At 40.7% G+C, this 20,116-nt stretch overlaps 1 pseudogene; it reads left to right on the top strand.

Moving 5' to 3' along the window:
* The first annotated feature begins 2,518 nt into the window (after positions 1-2,518).
* LOC102868382 lies at positions 2,519-3,443 on the top strand (annotated as a pseudogene).
* The last annotated feature ends 16,673 nt before the right edge of the window (positions 3,444-20,116 follow it).

Below are 20,116 nucleotides of genomic sequence, written 5' to 3'. Positions count from 1 at the left end.
GAAGAATGGCCTCTCCCATCCAGCAGACAAACGAACACTGTTGTCGACAAAAACCATGGCAGAACTTGAGTCCAGACTGACAGACTTGATTCGAGGGGTGGGTTTCTCTCACCTCCCACCTGCTGAACGTCTGAGGCGTGGGCCTCTCTCCCCTGAGATTCCGAACTTGCAGGTCACCAGACCGACGCGAGCTGATTCCGAACTTGCGGGACAAACCTAGGCTCTCGCGTGCCAGTGGCATCCACCCGAGAACCCAGACTTCCACGTGAGCTATTTCAGGACTTGTGGGTCAAACCTGGGCTCTCGCGTGCCAGTGACATCCACTCAAGAACCCAGACTTCCACAAAATCTGAATCCAGGCAAGCCCCCACTTCCTCAGACACCTGGACCTTGGCAGTCATCACTGCCGCGGTCTTGGACTGGAAGTTATGCAGCGTCCTGCCTTCCAACTGTCCAATTTAAAAAACTGGGGTGCACCAAACAGAATACCGATTAACCAGTTATCAGGCCTGACTTACCAGGTAGGAAGAATCCCACAGCGATGTCACAGTTACTCCGCTGGCCAGCGATCTGGGTTTGGATGAATTTAGGGAGATCTCACTGGGGCCTCCAAATGTAATGGAGTGAGTCCCCAAAAAGATCACCGAGCCAATTAGCAGAATTAACAAATTTATTTCGAGTTCGAACCCAGGCTCCTGCGTGCTGACACAGCAGCATCCAGCTGAGAGCTCACAATCAACACTCTTAACACCAGAGTTAGGGAATCAAAAGACAAATTACAATGGGTAAATTTACTGTCATGGACCTCTGCAAAGTGCTAAAGAGCAACGATGTCAGTCTAGATACAAAGGTGTGCCTAATCCAGGCCATGGTCTTCTCAATTACTTCTTATGCTTCAGAGAGTTGGACAATGACTAAGGATGACAGAAGAAGAATAGATGCCTTCGAGTTGTGGCACTGGAGAAGAGTATTGAACATACCATGGCCTGTCAATAAAAGAAATAGATCTGTTTTGGAGAGGGTGAAACCAAGTCTTTCTTTGGAGGCTAGGATTTTGAAGCTCTGCCTCACTTACTTTGGGCGCGTGATCAGGAGAGATCGGTCCTTGGAAAAGGACATCATGCTCGGAAGGGCAGATGGATAGCACAGGAGAGGGAGACTCCAGATGAGATGGATTGATACAGTAATTGGGGCAATGGGGGTTGGTGTGTTGGAAGTAGTGAGACTGGCTCAGGACAGAGAAGGGTTCAGACCTGCTCTACATGAGTTCGCTATTCAACACAGGTGACTCAATAGCACATAAAAATGGCATACTATGACAGGTTTGGAAGCAGGAGTGGCATCCACTTCCTCCAGAAACTATGAACTTTGATAAATGTCAATAGTTGTAGAAGGTCTTCAGGCCTTTTGTTCATGGGATTTTTATAAGTCATGCTCAACTCAAAGGCAACAATAACAATATGTATGTGTGTGTGTGGTATGTGTATGGAGAGAGGTTACGTGTGTGTATATACACACACACACACACACACACACATATATACACACACACACAAGGAGGTTATATATAATTAAGAATGTCTGCATATATAAAGAGGTTATGTATATATGTTGTTGTTGTTATGTGCTGTTGAGTTGCCTGCACTTCATAACAATCCTATGTACAACAGCCCTAAACCCTGCTCTATTCTGTGCTAATCTTATTGTCTCTGACACACCTATCTCCATTACCCCAGTCACTAAATCAATCCATCTCACTGAGGGTCTTCCTCTCCTGCACTGTCCCTCCACCCTTCAAAGCATGATGACTCTCCAAAGACTGATCTCTCCTTGCAACATGTCCAAAGTAAGTCAGACAAAGCTTCAGAATTCTTACCTCCAACGAACAGCCTGGTTTAACCCTCTCCAGAATGAGCCTGTTTGTTCTCTTAGCAGTCCATGGTATATTCAATACTCTTCTCCAGAACCACAGCTCAAAATCATCAATTCTCCGTCTATGTTCCCTGGTCATTGTCCAGCTCTCTGATGCATAACAAGTGATTGCAAAGGCCATAGCCTGTATCAGGCACACCTTCGTCTCCAGACTGACATCATTGCTCTACAGTGCTTTGGAGAGGTCTCTGACAGCAGATTTTCCCAACAGAATATGTCTTTTCATTTCCTCACTGCTGATGCCAAGATTGATTGTGGCACCAAGGAAACGAAAGCTTTTTACAATCTCAATCTTTTTACCATCCATCATGACGTTGCCAATTGGCCCAGTGGTGAGAATCTTTGTTTCCTTGATGTTGAGCTTCAATCCATACTGAAGGCTGCAATCCTTGACCTTCTGCAGCAAGCTTTTCAGATCCTTCTCAGTTTCAGCAAGGGTTGTGTCATCTTCATAATTCAGATTGTTGATGAATTTTCCACCAATCCTGATGTCACACTTCTCATAGAGCCCAGCCTCATGGATAATCTGCTCTACATATGGATTGAAAAGGTATGGAGGAGGTTCTTCAGCTATAGGAAAGGAGCAATGCCTAAATCAAAGGATCTTGTTTCTTCAAGCTCATCTGGCAGTGATTCTGACAGTGATGTTGACAAAAAGTTAAAAAGAAAAAAGCAAGTTGCCCCAGAAACGCCTGTAAAGAAGCAAAAAACTGGTGAAACCTCTCGAGCCCTGTCCTCCTCCAAGCAGAGCAGCAGCATCAGGGATGATAACATATCCCAGATTGGAAAAATGAGATATGTCAGTGTTGTTAAGTATCATTGAGTCATGGACGACTCATAGCAACCCTATGAATGAGAGTCCTCAACACTTATGTGACTTTCATCCTTTCTCCAGGTTCGTTGGGTTTCCAGTGGCAAGCTATTTACGGAAGTGGATGCCATTCCTGTTTCCAAGCTTGCTTTAATCAGGGAGCTTCACCAAACACTGTCCACCATGGGTAACCATTATTGCATTTGACACATCAGTGTCACAGTGTTCAGCTTCACAGCAACCACCAGTTACCTCTGTACAGCAAGTGGACACACCAGGGCTATACGATCTAGACAAATGTTTGACCAAAAACAATTAAAAACAGGCCTGAGGGCCCCAGATTAGAGTCACCTACCTTTGACTTGGTAGCATCACTTTCTATGTTGTTAAGTGCCATTGAGATGTAGGCGACTCATAGCGACCCTATGAACAAAAGTCCTCAACACTTGCATGACTTTTATCCTTTATCCAGGTTCATAGAGTTTCCTGAGGCAAGCTATTTACGGAAGTCGATGCCACTCCTGCTTCCAAGCTTGTGCATGAGACCTTAAAGGGAAAGTCCTAATTGATATTATAGAATATTGGATGGATCAAGAAGGTGAAACAAAACCAGAAAGAAAAGGTATTTCACTAAACCCCATGTAGTGTAGCCAGTTGAAGGAACAGATTTGACATTGATGATGCAGTAAGGAAAATGTAAAATCAGAGCCATATAAAAACTGTACTGTTCTAGTCATTTTAATCTGTCTTTTTACATTGGCCTTTTATTTTCTAACCATTGTTTTCCAAGCTGTTGTATATTTGGATTGCAGAACAATTTGTAAGGTGAATACTTTTTTTAAAAAATGTGCAGTATTAAAAGTGCTCTGAGTGAAGCTAATTGTCACTTTATTATAGGGGATTGCTTTATGCTCACCATCTAATGTAAAATAAAATCAAGTAATACAATCTAAAAAAAAAAAAAGAAAGGATGAAAGAAATAAAAGGTTTGGAAACAGGATACATCTCTTTCATACACCCTTCCCAATTTTGAACCATGCAGTTTTTCCTTGCTATGTTCTGATGACTGTCTCCTAGTCCAAGTATAGGCTTCACATAAATATGATCAAGTGTTCTGGAATTCTCATTCTTCTCAGAGTTAGCCACAGTTTGTTGTGGTCTACACAGTCAAACATCTTTGCATAGTCACTGGAACACAGACAGACATTCCTCTGGTATTCCCTGCTTTCAGCCAAGATCCATCAGACATTAGTTACAATATCCCTAGTCCTACTGCCTCTTCTAAAACCAGCTTGCACTTCTGGCAGTTCTCTGTTGATGTGCTGTTCCAGTTATTTTTGGATAATCTTCAGCAGAATCTTACTTGCATGTGATATCAATGATAATTTCCACACTTTTTTTTTTTAATGGAAACAAATATTGATCTCGTCCAGTCAGTAGGCCTCCAGATTTCTTGGCACAACTTGGTGAGCACATCCAGGGCAACATCTGTTCGTTGAAATCTATCAATTAGTATACCTTCCCTGTGGATATAATGGATTCAAACTTCCAGAGCCATACAGCCAAGCTTCGGTCAGCAGCAAAATATGCCGCTGACGCTGCCACCAGAGCTCTTCCAGCATGTCAGGATTTTACAGAACTGTACGGACAAGTAAAGGGAAGTTGTGGGGGTCATTTTTGGGGGAGGGTTGTGTTTGATGTGTATTATTGCTCTATTTCCCCCAAGAGCGGGTTTCCTTAAGCCTTTTCCTAGGGTGGAATTCTGCTCAAAGGCGTTGGCTTCAAAACCCTGTAAGGGGAGGGGTAAGGAGAGGACTGCTGGCAGAGGCATGGAGACTCCACTCTGGGAGTTGTGGCTTTTTGCTGCTTTTGCATGGTGGTCCTGATGGGCAAGTAAAGGGAAGTTTATTAATTTTCGAATGAATAGTCCTTGAATGACACAGCAGTTATTTGTCTATTTGCTGAACTGAACAACTTGGTGTTGCTATGATGCTGCACTTTGTTCCATAGTCTTGTCAAATACCATAATGATTACTCATTATGTACAGTGTTTGGATGAGCTTCCAGAATGATTTATGCTGGGAAGCAGAAGAGACATCCACTTCCTAAACTAGATGCCTCTGGAAACTACAAATTCTCTAAACTCTACACTCTAATCTCTGTAAATGTACAGAAATGTTGTTAGTTATACAACAGAGTTCTGTACAGAAATTATGTTAGTTATAGAACAGAGTTTTGGTCTTTTGTGCAAAGCTTACTCTCAGTCGTATCCGACTTGACAACACTTAAGCACTGCTAAGTGAAACTAGTGCTGCTATATCTAAGGGAATGCCCTTCCATTTTGTACATCATTCTTTGTCAATGTGCTGTATGTAGTAACCTGGATTGTTGTGATGCTGAACCTTATACTATTGGAATATCAAATACCAGAGTGGTTTCCCCACTGCGGACAGGTTTGGTGGAGCTCCCAGTTGTAAAACAGGTTTGGAAGCAGGACTGGCATCCACTTCCTAAACCACATGCCTCTGGAAACTCTATGAACTTGGAGTTATGGAAAGGCATTAGGTCTTTTGTTCCTAATCACTATGAGTCATGCTCGACTTGATGGCAATCAACAACAACAACAACAACCTACCATCACTGAGTTATGTTATTAACTCAAAGGCCTTGTTATACTAATTGCCTCTGGGCAGAAAGATAGCAATCTTGTCCCATGCAATTTATAGCCTAGGAAACACAGTGGGAGTGAGGTATGAGTCACTTGCAATGAATAAGCAAGAGTGAATGATTGTACAGTATATAGTCAATCCTTCTGCTAATTAAAAGGTCGTTGGTTCAAATCTATCATCTGTCATCTACTCCATGGGAGAAAGATAGGCAATATCCTCTTGTGAAGATCTGAAGGTAGTTGCTATGATCTGAATCGCCTTGATAGTTGTGGGCTTGGGTGATCTTTGTGTATAGACAGCCAAATAGAGATTTTTGAGATAGAATCTTAATTTTTTTTAAAAAAGAGGGGAGAAGCGGAGAATGAAGAGAGAAGAAGCAGACAAGGAGAAGACAAAGAATATAGGTGAAGGGCTGAACCACTGAAGACAGACATATTCAGAAAAGGTGCAGCAGCAAGAATTCTGGAAGGTGCCATGGTTACTAGCTTACTTATATTGGAAGGCAAATTTTGATTTTTCATAACCAAAATGTAAGAATCAACTTATGCTGGATTGGAACTGTTTTAACGAAAAAAAAATATTTATTATATACTCTTAATTCATCTGATGGCTCAAGACCAGTTGATGTTTTGTTCTGTTGATACAAGTTGGAACTGATACCAAACAATAACAACAATTGATTGGAAAACTAGCAAAAGAACACCTTGGGAATGAAACCTAAGTCAGTGAAATGTAATATACTAATACCCGAAGCACCTGAGTAATATATCAAAAAATGGAGCCATATCTTTTGTCTTAGCAGGTGGAATTTATTTTACAAAACTCTCTATAAACTCAATTGACATGCTTTTTCCAATACTTATGACCTGAAGGACTTAGTCAAAAGCTTTTACATTTGTACAAGTGACAATCTATGACATTCTTGGCATATGATATACACTGCTTGCACTGTTTCATTTTTCTCCCCATGCATTCCTTCTCTTTCCATTTGATTTGTAGGAACTGTATATTTTCACTTTGCTGCAGGTTGAGTTCTCCAGGAAGCAAAAACTGAGGTGGTATTAAGTGTGCAGAAAGTTCATGAAGAAGTACATAACCTGAGGAGGAAAAGGCATGGGTGGCTCCAGTGGGACATTTCACACACTTGCAGAAGTCTCTACTAGCCTAATAGCTCCAGAGCAAAGATTGCTCATTAGAGAAGTCGATTGCTATTACTATGTGCTCATGAGTCAGAACTGACTCATGGTTGACCCTCCAGCAGGTATTCAGAGGCTGGAAATCGCATAAGAGGAGATTGTCCATATTTCTTCCTTGAAGCAACTGACAGATTTGAACCACCTGTCTTGGCGGCAGTTTAACTAGGCCACTAAAGCTCCCTGGAACAGTCCGTATTGGATGCAAAACCATAGGTCCCTGTGTTACCATTTTTCTCGGTCTTTGGTTGCAATAAACATACTTTTCTCAAGAAGAGAAAAACATTGCCTAGACTTTTAGACTGACGCTGTCCTGAAAAACTGAGGGCTAGTAATTGTCAGCTGACGACACTCCTTGCAACAGGGCAGTGTGTCCTTTCTGGGATGCTACACTGTCATGTGTGCTACACATGTGTTTTGGAATCTCTCCTCAAATGCCTTTCTTGGTTTCTCATGCCTTAGTCAAGGTTCTCTGAAGAAATAGAACCAACGAGATATTTAGGTGGGGGGGGGGAAGGAAGGAACATTTATGTTGAGAGATTGGCTCAGGAAATTATTGGAGCTAACAAGTCCAAATTTCATAGTCAGATGAAAGGCTTAAGACTTCTCCAGATTTACATCTCAAGATCTGGTTTATAGGTCAAGCGACTGGAAGATTATTGAGTAGAAAGAGAAGGTCTTTCCAAAATATTTCTTTATAGTTTAGAGGCAAACCACACCCAAAGGGCACTTTCCTTTCAAGTAGTTGATTGATTACATCAGATTGCATTATAGAATAATTGTAATATAATAATTATATTACTTTAACTACAAGTAGAGTTTGGTCAAATGACCAGGAATCACAATTGTTTATCTAAATGGACAACTAAAATGAACCATTCCACTCACTACTTCCTTCTCCACCATAGAGTCTGATTCATAGAGACCCTATAGGAGAAAGCATGTCTACTCCAAAGGTTTCCGAAGCTATAATTATTAACAGGAACAGTTTAATATTTCTCTTTAATTAGCCATCACATGCAATTGAAATCTAACTTGCTGCTAAGAGTATCACTCTCACACTGTATGCCAAATCAGTTCTGACTCATAACAACCCTACATCAGGTGTCCAAGGATGCGAATCTTAAGAAGAGGAGACTGCCATTTTTCCCATTTAGCAACTGGTCAACTCCAACTGCAGCAGGAGAGGCTTGGCCTTTTAGTTAGCAGTGCAACCCTCCCCCCCAACATATGCACATGTATTTACCACATATATTTACCCTGTAGTAGAGAGTCCGTGAAAGACAAGAAGACTCTTAACAAGAGAAATTGACACATGACTACAAAAACGGACTTGAGACGACAGAGATCACGATGATGGCACAAGATAGAGCAAGGTTCCCATTTGTTGATCATAGGGTTGCTTTGGATCATAGTCAACTTGGCAGGTATCTAACCACAACCCTGCAGTGTCAATGTATCATGGCCTGAACTTACCTCCTGTTGTTGTTAAGTACCGTCCAGTCAGAACTGACCCATAACTGACCTTCCAATTTCCAGAGGCAGGAAATCAAACAGGTGAATTCAGACTGTGGGCCTTTAGATTAGCAGGTTAGATAACTCCTAACTAAGCCGCCAGTGCTCATAGTACCTCTTAATGCTGTTAGCTCTGATCAAGAAGCAAAGTCAATCATCAAGGACTGACATCTTACAGCAAAATAATAGATAAAATTATTTTCTCAAGATCGCACATTAAGCAGTGAAACTAATTCTAATTCTAAGATATGCTTTCCTCATTCCACCCCCCGCCCAGCCCTCGCTCAGTACAGTCTAATGGGAACTGACTCATAGCTGTGCCTCCATTGGGTTTCCAAAGCTGTAAATGGCAGAGCTGCTGGGGGATTCAAACTGCCTGGGAGCCACAGTTTCTGGGTTAGCAAAGCAACTCCCTCCAGACTACAACACTAGGGTTGACACAATTCTGTGACCTATGGAGAAAGAAGAAAAATCATGCAGAGAATTTGCCGTGGAGGAACTTCACCTGTTAATAACAATAACAGGAAAGAGAAATGGAACAAACATCTTTACAAAAAACTTCTTTGTAAAATACAAATGTATGTCAACATGATACAGGAGTGCCAAAGCATGTAAGTGATGAGAACTCAGTGAAGTTTTATCCAGCTTCAAGGATGTTTCCAGTAGAACTCTCTAAAAATAAAAAGGCAGCATCTTAAAGGTTTTAGTAAGGGGAAATTTCCAAGTGAAGGATTGATGGGATTAAGCTGGGTGTGAGATAGGATTTACTTAAAAGGATAATATTTGAGCCCACAGTGTTGTAGGTGGGCAAGGTAGTTAAATGTGAAAAAGTTGTTATGTGCCATCAACTTGCCCGTGACTCATAGTGACCCGATATACAATAGCTCTGAAACTTGTCCTATCCTGAGCCAATCTCAGTGACTCCAATATACCTAACCTGCATTGCTCCAGTTACCAGGTCAATCCATCTCAACCAGGGTCTTCCTCTCCTGTGTTGTCCCTTCACTCTTCCAAGAATGAAGTTCTTCTATAAGTATGCCCCCTCCTGGCCATGTGCCCAAACACAGAACTTCCAAATCCTTGCCTCCAAGGAGAAACTTGGTTTCACTCTCTCCAAGATAAATATCTTTGTTTTCCTGGTGATCCTCCATATGTTCAATACTCTTCTCCAGCACCACAACTCAAAGCCGTCATTTTCTTTTATCATCCTTGTCATTGTCCAGCTCTCTGATGCATAGTAAGTAATTCCAAAAACCATGGCCTGGATTAGGTGCACCTCAGTCTCTAAACTTACATCCTTGTTCTTTAGCACAAGAGATCCCTGACAGCAGAATTCCCCAGTGCAATTCATCTTTTAATTTTCTGATTGATGGTGTTTAGAGTTTTGATTGTAGAGCCAAGCAAGTTGAAATTGTCAACAACTTCAATCTTTTCTCCGTCCATCATTGTGCTGCCAATTGGCCCACTGGTGAGAATGTCTTCTTGATGTTGCTTTGTGTGCGTGTACCGTCAAATCAGATCTGACTGGTACAGGAGGAGATTGTCTCTCCTTCCCCGGCAGAGCATCTGGTGGATTCGAACCATGCGCCTCTGGAATTGTAGTTGCAGCTCCTTGCCACTAGGCCACCAGAGCTCCCCGAAGGCCACCAGAGCTCCCCTAGGCCACCAGAGCTCCCCTTCTTGATGTTGCTTTAATCCATATTGAAGACTATATTCCTTGACCTTCTGCAGCAAATGCTTTAGGCCTTTCTAAGTTTCAGCAGTCAAGTTTTGTTATCTACATGCCATACTTATCCTCATAAAGTTCAGCCTCTGAATGATCTGTTCCACATATAAATTGAAATGATATGGAGACAGGATGCATCCCTGACACAGTCCCTTCCTGATGTTGAACCTGCATTCTGGTCTAAGTATAGGTTTTGCATGAGCACAATCAAGTGTTCTGGGAGATCCATTCTTTGCTAGTTCACCTTACTCTAGAAGATCCTTTGAAAGCTATCCACCATGGATGGAGTTTCTGGCATTTAAGACACCCATAACTTAGTTTATAGGACCATAGCAACATGCAAGCCACTACTTCCCAGCAAAATAACAGATGGCTGATGAGCTTTGCAGACAGTTGTCCTAACCCCCTCCTGGATGGTGTTGGTGACAAGTTTATTTGCACCTACATTTTGTGTAATCTCTCAACGTGTTTTGGCTCCTGAGATGGCAAAAATAGAAGTGAGCAAGTATAGAAAGTGCTTGGATTCTTGCTTTCTTGCCTACTTCTTTGGAAATCACCACCTGTTGGACTAATATAGGAACTTCACCCAAATTGCTATCTGATAGGCTTCCTCTTAGGGCTGGAAGCATCTTGAATGCTTCTGCTTTAAGCTTTTGGTTTTTTATTTCACAGTTTACAGGTAAGTACCGTAATTCCAAATTATCACTTGTTTTAAAGATGTTTGCAATGAATTGATAAACAAGAGCAAATTGACCCATGGCCAATTTAAAAAAGTGACCTATATGATACTTCCTATTCATCCTAAGCCAAAGTGTTTCACAATTGCTTTATGTGCATTGGAAGGATGAACAATGAGTAAGGATGACAGAGAAGAATTGATACCTTTGAATTGTGGTGTTGGAGAAAAGTACTGACTATCCCGTAATCTGCCAAAAGAAAAAACAAGTTTGTCTTCAATGAAGTGTAATCAGGGTGGTTAGAGGCAAGAATGGAGAAACCTTATCTCATATATTTTGGGCACGTTGTCAGGAAGGGCCAGTCCTTGAAAAAGACATCATGCTGACAGAGATCGAGGAACAGAGAAAGAGAGGAAGACACTCAAAAAGATGGATTGACACAATGACTGTAACAATAATAGGCTTATGTATACCAGAGATCATAAAGATGGCACAGGACAGGGTAAGGTTTAGATTTGTTGTTTGTGGAGTTGATATGATGCTGGGTAGGGTGGATTGGTATTGTGGCATCAACAACCTGAGATATACAGATGACACAACCTTCTTTGCTGAAACTGAGGAGGATTGAAGCATTTACTGCAGAAGGTCAAGGACTGTCATCTTCAATATGGGTTGAAGCTCAACATAAAAAAGACAAAACTTCTCGTCACTGGGTGAATTGGCTGCACTATGATAGATGGAGAAAAGTATGAGGTTGTTAACAATTTCAGCTTGCTTGTGTCCATATTCAATACTCTTGGCACCACCTGTTAGGAAATCAAAAGACATTTGCACTGGGAAAGATGACTGTCAGGGATCACTCCAAAGGGCTAAGAATAATGATGTCAGTCTAGGGACTAAGGTGCACCTGGTCCAGGCCATTGTCTTTGCAATTACTTACCTTGCATCAAAGAGATGGAAAACTACTAAGGATGATAGAAGAATTGATGTCTTTGAGTTGTGGTGCTGGAGAAGAGTATTGAACATACTATAGACCATCAAAACAAACAGGTCTGTCTTGGAAAGGGTGAAACCAAGTTTCTCCTTGGAGACAAGGGTTTTGAAGCTCTGTCACAGATACCTAGGGCACTTGGCCAGAAGGGACCAATCCCTGAAGAAGAGCACCATGTTTGGAAGGGTGGGAAAATGCCATGTTCTTCCTCATAAAGACTAGTCTCTCGAATGATCTGTTCTGCATACAGATCGAAAAGGTATGAAGACAGGACACATCCATGACATTTCTTTCTCTCTTTCTCAGTTTTGAACCATGTAATGTTTGTTTTCTTTCTCTGTTCTGAGGACTGCCTCCCGGTCCTAGTGTAGGTTTTACATGAGCACAATCAAATGTTTGGGATTCCCATTCTTCTCAAGGTTAGCCAAAATTTGTTATGATCCACAAAGTCAAATGTCTTTGTATAGTCAATGAAACACAGCTAAACATTAGTGATAATGTCTCTAGTGCCACAGCCTCTTCTAAACCTGGCCTGTATTTTTGGCAGTTCTCTTGTCAATGTACTATTTGACACATTTTTAGATACTCTTCTGAAGGATTTTGCTTGCATGTGGTATTAGTGATATTGTTTAATAATTTCCACACTCTGTAAAATCACTTTTTTTTAAATGGGAACAATTATGGATCTCTTCCAATAAGTTGGCCAATTGGTTGTCTTCCAGATTTCTTGACCAAGCTGGTGAGCCTGTCCTGGGGAGCATATGTTTATTGAAATATGTCAGTTGATATCCAATCAATTGCTGGGGCCTTGTTTTTTGCCAGTATCTTCAGAGCAGCTTAAACTTCCTCCTTCATCACCATTGTCCCTTCTTATGTTGTTTCATAAAATTCTTCTGTAGCAGCCAGTACCTTTTGGTACAGTGACTCTGTGCACTCACTCCATCTTTTTTTAAATAAAATTTTTACTTTATACTGGTTTGCTTACAAAATTAGTATTCATTGATTTTCTTCCATCTCCTTTTAATGCTTCCTGAATCATTGAACATTCTGCCAATAGCATCCTTAAGTATTGCAACTTGAGGCTTGAGTTTGTTTTTCTATTCCTTCAGCTTAATAAATGCAAAGTGAGTTCACCCCTTTTGATATTCCAACTCTAGCTCTTCATACATTTCATTATAGTATTTTGCTTTGTCTTCCTTAACCATCCTTGGAAATCTTCTGTTAAGCTCCTTAACTTCTTGATTTCTCCCTTTGGTTCGGCTTCACAGCACTCTAGGATGATATTTAGATTATCTTCTGACATCCATCTTAATCTTTTCTTCCTCCTCTATCTTTGCAATGACTTTGCACTCTTCATTGATAATATTCCTGATATTCTCCCACAGGTAATCTGGCATTCATTCAACAGTGTTCAAGGTCTCAATCTATACCTTAAGTGGTTTTTAGATTCTAGTAGGATAGACTCAAGGTCAAATTTTAGTTCCCGGATTTGATAACCTTCTTTAGCTTTAGTTTGAACTTGCATATGAGTAGTTGATGATCTGTTCCATAACAGAACTTGGCCTACTTTTCACAGCTGATATTGAGCTTCTTCAATTATTCTTTCCACAATTTAATCAATCTGATTCCAATCATAATGAATCATACATGCCATCAGGTGGAATCCATGTGTATAGTCTCTTTATGTTTCTTAGAGAAGGTATTTTCAATGAATAAATCATTGTACAAAATTCTATCATTCTATCTCCAGGCTCATTTCTGTCACCAACTCCTTATTTTCCAATTACTGATCCTTCTTCCCTGTTCCCAACTGCTGCATTCCAGTCACTCATTATTATGAATGCATCTTGGTTGCATGTTCAGTTGATTTCTGACTGCAAACATTGGTAGAAATCACCTATTTCCTTCTCTTAGGCTGTCATTGTTGGTGCACATGTTTGAATGATAGTGGTATCCTTGTATGTGTATGGTTATTTTCCCATCACTCACAGCGTTGTATTTCAAAATGGACCTAGAAATTCCCTTTTTAACTATGAAAACAACCCTTTTTTTCATATCTGATATAGTAGGTCACATAATTGTCTGATTCAAAACGTTCCATGCCGATCCATCTCATTTTGCCAATACCTAGTATGTCTATATTTATGTGTCCCATTTCTTTCTTAACAATATACACTTTCTCTACATTCATACTTCTCACATTTCGTGTTTTAATCATCAGTGTCTGCTTACAACTGCTCCTCCTCATTTGTGTTTCCAAATTTGAGGGCTCAGATTTAAGTGCTACATCTGCTAGTTTACTCTAAGTGTGCTCTATTGGATATAGAGTTTTCACAGTCCTGACAATTTGGAAGTGGATGGCCAATCCTTGTTCCTAGTTTGTCTAAATTTGGATGCTCAGCATTAGAACAATATCTGACAGACAAGCATCTTACCAGAAAGAGCTAATAAAAACCTCTTTACCCTTACAGAAGTAACCTGTGGATTCAGTGTCAGTTCTCCCTCACCACTCCCTTGTTGTATGTATCCTGTCGCATCCCTTTCCCTGTCCCATGAGCATCCCCTTCCAGTGATATGAGGGAAATATAGGTCTGCTCGCATAGTGTTTAATCTCTGATTGAAGCAAAAGGAAAAAATATCAACTAGTGACAAGTGCTAAAAAGAACTAAAGGGATATACTAGTTGGTAACAAAAAAACATGCTCTAGATAATGCAGTCAGGGATCTCTGTGTATTGTGTTAAGCAGTGCTCTTGAATAGAGTTTTTGCCAATAGTGGAGATTATCTGCTTTATCCAATATGGTAGCCACTGGATCCATAATCATCATCCATGGTAGCAACAGTCAAGAAATCAAAGGACGTGTTCCACTGGCAAAACTGCTATTAAAGACCTCTTTAAAGTGCTAAAGATGAAAGATGTTGCAAGACTAAGGTGCACCTTACCCAAGCCATGGTGTTTTCAATTGTGTCATATGCTTTTAAAAGCTTGACTGGATAAGGAAATCTAAAGAAAAATTGATGCCTTCAAACTTTTTGGTGAAGAGTATTGAAAATACTATGAACTCTCAAAAGAACAAATGAGTCTTGGAAGAAGTGTAGCAAGGGTGCTTCTTAGAGGCAAGGATGGTGAAACTTGGCCCTGCATTCTTTGGGAAAGATGACGAGAGGTGTCAGTTCTTGGCAAAAGGGATCATGTTTGGAAAAGTAGAAGGTAAAAAAAGAAAGGAAGACCCTCAAGGAGATGGATTACACAGTGTGGCAACAACGAGATCACCCAGGGTGGAGAGCAGGAGCACGGTGCAGGACTGGACAAGGTTTTGATCTGTTCAAAGGATCACTTTGAATTGCAGTTCACATAGTGGAACCTAACCACAGGCACATATGGCTGTTAATAACTTGAAATGTGGCTAGAAATTAAATTGTGTTTACTAAATTTCATTTAATTGATTAAACTTTATCTATTTTATTCATTGAATTAGGGAGTTCTGATGGCCTAGTGATAAAAAGTACAGGAGTCCAGAGCCAAGGCTGCATAGTGGAGTGGACTTGGGGGGAGGGATCGTATAACAATGAAAGAATTTTTATTTTATTTTTCAAAGAGAAGAGTGAACTGGCTTGCAGGGGGAGGTTGGGCAGGGAGAAAAGTGCTGCAGTGAATGAATAGAAATCCAAAGTCTCTGTAAACTTACATTAAAATTAATTTTTTTAAAAAATTGCACTGTAATCCTAAAAGCATGTGGTTCAAAACCACCAGCTTCTCTGAGGGAAAAGGATGGGCAATAGCCTACCATGCAATTTACAGCCTCAGAAAATCTACTGGAGGGTCAGCCATGGGTCGAATCCAACTCAACAGCACACAGCAACAACAACATTTATATAATTAGCTTATATTTAAGTAGCAACATGTGGCTGTTGTTGTGGTGTGTCTTCAGGTTGAAACCAACTCATAGCTGACCCTCCACTGGGTTTTGAGAAGAAGTAAATCATATGGGAGGAGGCTGTCCATCCTTCTAAGGAGCAGCTGGTGGATTTGAACCCCTGTTTTTAGGATTGCAGTGCATTGCGTTCTATACTGGTTAACAAGCTAACAAGTACATTTAACATGCCAGTTTAAATAACATTTTAACTACACATTACTTATTTTAACCAACCTCTGCGGCTAGAGGTTACTATATATTAGTTAAATTAAGTAATAAATTTAAATGTTAAGGTGTTAAAATGTCATTTAAACATGACACATTAGATACACTTGTTGCCATTGTTAGGTGCCATAAAGGTGAGACTCCAACTCATAACAATCTGTTTGCAATGGATTGAAACCCTGACTGGTCCTGTCTCATCCACACAGTCTCCGCAGTGCATAAGCACATGATTGCAGCCACTGGGTCTGCTCATCTTGTTGAGGATCTTCTTCTTTTTTGTGACTCTTGAACAAACATGATGTCTTTCTCCAAAGGCAATATGCTCCTGGTAGATAACATGCCCAGAGCATGTGAGACATGCTCAACACATAGACACGAAAATGAGCAAAATTCTGAAAAGCAGGGGGGGACCTCCCCAATTCATTGCAACTCAGAAATGTCAGGTGGTTCTAATATTATAAAATTAATTAGTCTTCCACATTAAAAAGTTAAGGATGATCATAATCTCATTTATCTTAAGGAATACTTTAGTCACTTGGCGTAACTTAGAGATAATATTCTACACCGTAGTGTCTGGGATCTTAAATGTCTGCAAGAGGCCACCTAAGGTACAGTTATTGGTATCCACTCTTTGGAAGAGAAACAAATGAGGAAAATGAGATTCAGAGATGCAATTAGTGCGTAGGACTGATAGTCTACACAACCACAGCCTCATTTAACCTGAGATCAGAAGAATTAAATGGTACTCAACTATCATACCAACTCTTCTCACCAGGGGCATGATAAACGTCTCAGATTTAATATGAAACAATGTAGAAGAAAAGGAATTCTTAAGAAGGCTATACGTTAGGGAGCTCTGGCCTAGTGGCAAGACACTGCACTGCAATCCCAGAGGTACACGGTTCAAATCCACCAGATGCTCTGCTGGAGAAGGAGGGGGCAATCTCCTCCTGTACCAGTCAGATTTGATTTGACGGTACATGTAAAAATAATACAATTTTTAAAAAAGCAGCTGTGTCAAAACTTTAAACATTAAAAAAAAAAAGAAGAAGAAGGCTATACCTTACTGGGTAGATAGAGGCTAGAGAAACAGTTAAGAACATTGGCCTAAAATTATCTCCTGACTTGACACTGAAGCTACTTTTGGTAGTCATCTTTCAGCCAAATAATAGATTGGCTTAAAACATAAATAATATCACCTTTGAATACCGTGTTCTCTTAAACAGTCAGTTAAGTGAGGGCAAGATAGTCAGCATTTACCCAAAAGTAAAAAATGAAAATGTAAGAAGGAGAAGGGAAGTTAGATTTTTGGAAACAGAACTGTTAGAATGGGAATAACGAGAATGCTTTCAAATTGTGATAATTTTGCAGGAACAATTTTTCTAAAAATTGTTTAAAAGAAGCCTAATTTGGTATTTAAATTTTCATTTAAAGCTCAGTAAAGTATTTGAAAAAAATATTTTAAAAATACTTTCTAAATTTATAATAATTGTAGGAAGATACTCATCCACAATTGATGTTGCTGTGAGATGTGTAAGATCTTCACAATTTTATTTTGCTAATGGAGAAAGAGCAACCAGGGTTCTCCTTAGAGGCAAAGATGATGAGACTTGGCCTCCCATACTTTGGGCATGTTTCCAGGAAGAGGTAGCCTTTGGAAAAGGACGTCATTCTGGGAAAGGTGAATAGGAGAGAGGAAGGCCCTCAACAGGACAGACTGCCACAGTGACTGTAAAAACGGGTTCAAGTATATCAGAAATCATGACGGCAGGGTTGGAATGCGTTGCAGTGCACTCAATGACATCTACCAACAGAGACAACAATATTGAACAACATATTGAAAAACTATTAAATACTTTAAATTTATTGAGATTTTTTTTCCTACCAAACTGTAATATCTCTATCATAAATTCTTTAAAATGTTATTATTGTTGTTATGTACCGTCAAGTTGGAATCAACTCTTAGCTGACTGACTCTCCAGTGGGTTATCAGAGCTGTTGTTGTTGTTGTTATGTGCCGTTGAGTCGCTTGCGACTCATAGCGACCCTATGTACAACAGCCCTAAACTCCGCTCTGTCCTGTGCCAATCGCACTGTCTCTGACACTCCCATCCGAATTATCCAAGTCACTGAAACAATCCACCTCATAGAGGGCCTTCCTCTCCCGCACTGTCCCTCCACCCTCCCAAGCATGTTGTCCCTCTCCAAGGACCGGTCTCTCCTCACAACATGTCCAAAGTATGTTAGACGGAGCCTCAGAATCCTTGCCTCCAAGGAGCCACCCGGTTTAACCCTTTCCAGGACAAATCTGTTTGTTTTCCTACCAGTCCATGGTATTCTCAATACTCTTCTCCAGCACCGCAGCTCAAAGGCATCAATTCTCCTTCTATCCTCCTTGGTCATTGTCCAACTCTCTGATGCATAACAAGTGATTGTGAAGACCATAGCCTGTATCAGACACACCTTAGTCTCCAGAGAGACACCATTGCTCTTCAGTACTTTGGAGCAATCCCTAACAGCAGACTTTCCCATGGCAATGCGCCTTTTAATTTCCTGGCTGCTGGTGCCAAGACTGTTGACTATGGAGCCAAGCAGACTAAAGCTGTGTACAATCTCAATCTCTTCACCATGCATCCTGATGTTGCCAATTGGTCCAGTGGTGAGAATCTTTGTCTTCTTGACATTGAGCCTCAATCCATATTGTAGACTGTAGTCCTTGACACTCTACAGCAGGTGCTTCAGGTCCTTTTCAGTTTCAGCAAGCAGGGTTGTGTCATCCGCATAACACAGGTTGTTGATAAATCGTCCACCAATCTTGACCCCACATTTCTCCTCATAGAGCCCAGCCTCCCGGATAATCTGTTCTGCATATAGGTTGAAAAGGTATGGAGATAGGATGCATCCCTGTTGTACGCCCTTCCCAATTTATTATTATTATTATTATTTTAGGCAAAGCACATCATGGGAAGTGGGAGAATCAACTTTACCCCACAATGCAGGTATGTCCACTTTTCCCAGAAGTCTGCAGGTCAAGGCCTGAGAAAACAACCCTCAGGCCAAGAAAACAAGTCTATATACCAGATCTGCAGAATACATCACCCTCTCCTGGGCAACTATTCCTTTGAGAAGAGGCCCTAAGCCACAAGAAGTCAATACTGGAGCAGAGTTCAAGGCAAAAGACTTTTCCTCAGAACTGTCTGAGATAGGTAGCCTTCCTTAATATCTGGTATTTGTAGTTAGAGACTCCTAAACTCAAGAGATACTGACTGCAGGCCCTGAACATTAATGAGCAAAGACCAGATGAGCTGTGGGAGGATATCAAGAACATCATCCAGGAAGAATGCAAAAGACCATTACAAAGACAGAGAAGGAAGGAAAGACCAAGCAGGATGTCAGAAGAAACTCTGAATATTGAACTAGAGTGCTGAGAAGTCCAAGCAAAGGGAAGAAATCAAGATATTTAGGAATTGAACAGAAGATTCCAAAGGGCAGCGTGGGAAAACAAAGTATTGCAACGAAATGTGAAAAGACGTGGAGTCAGAAAAACAAAAGGGCCAACTTCACTCAGCATTTCTTAACCTGAAGGAACTGAAGAATGAATTCAAGCCTCGAGTTGCAATACTTAAGGATTCTTTGGGCAGAATAGTAAATGATCCAGGAAACATTAAAAGAAGAGGGAAAGAGTATACAGAGTCATTATACCAAAAGGAATTGGCAGACACAGAAGAATTTTAAGAAACAACGTATGAGCAAGAGCCTGTGGTAATGAAGGAAGAAGTTCAAGCTGCTCTGAAAGAATTGGCAAAAAACAAGTCCCAGGAATTGATGGCATATCAATTGACATATTTCAACAACTAGATGCCCCCCAGGATGTGCTCACCAACTTGTGCCAAGAAATCTGGAGTTAATGAACAGCATCATTAATATCACATGCAAGCAAGACTCTACTGAATATTACACAAAAACAAATACAACAGCACATCAACAGAAAACTGCCTGAAGTGCAGGCTGAGTTTAGAAGAGTTCATTGCCTAATGTCAGATGGATCTGTGCTGAAAGCAGAGAGTGCCAGAGGAATGTCTGTGTTTCATTCATCCACTATGCAAAGACATTTGACTGTGTAGATCACAACAAATTGTGGCTAACTCTGAGAAGAATGGGAATCCCAGAACACTTTATAGTGCTTATGGGAAAAATGTACTTGGACCAGGAGACAGTTGTCAGAACAGAGCAAAGAAACACTGCATGGTTCAAAACTGGGAAGGGTGTGTTCCAAGGATGTGTCCTATAACCATATTTTTTCAATCTATATGCGGAACAGATTATCCAGGAGTCTGGGCTCTATGAGGAGAAATGTGGCATCAGGATTGGAGGAAGATGCATCAACAATCTGTGTTATTTAGATGACACAACCCTACTTGCTGAAACTGAAGAGGATCTGAAGCACTTGCTGCAGAGGGT

This window comes from Elephantulus edwardii, unplaced genomic scaffold (assembly GCF_000299155.1).
Source record: "Elephantulus edwardii isolate Elephantulus edwardi_28Jun2011 unplaced genomic scaffold, EleEdw1.0 scaffold00079, whole genome shotgun sequence".
NCBI lineage: Eukaryota > Metazoa > Chordata > Mammalia > Macroscelidea > Macroscelididae > Elephantulus > Elephantulus edwardii.
The sequence above is the reverse complement of the archived record's forward strand: the minus strand, read 5'-3'. Positions and strand labels throughout refer to the sequence as shown.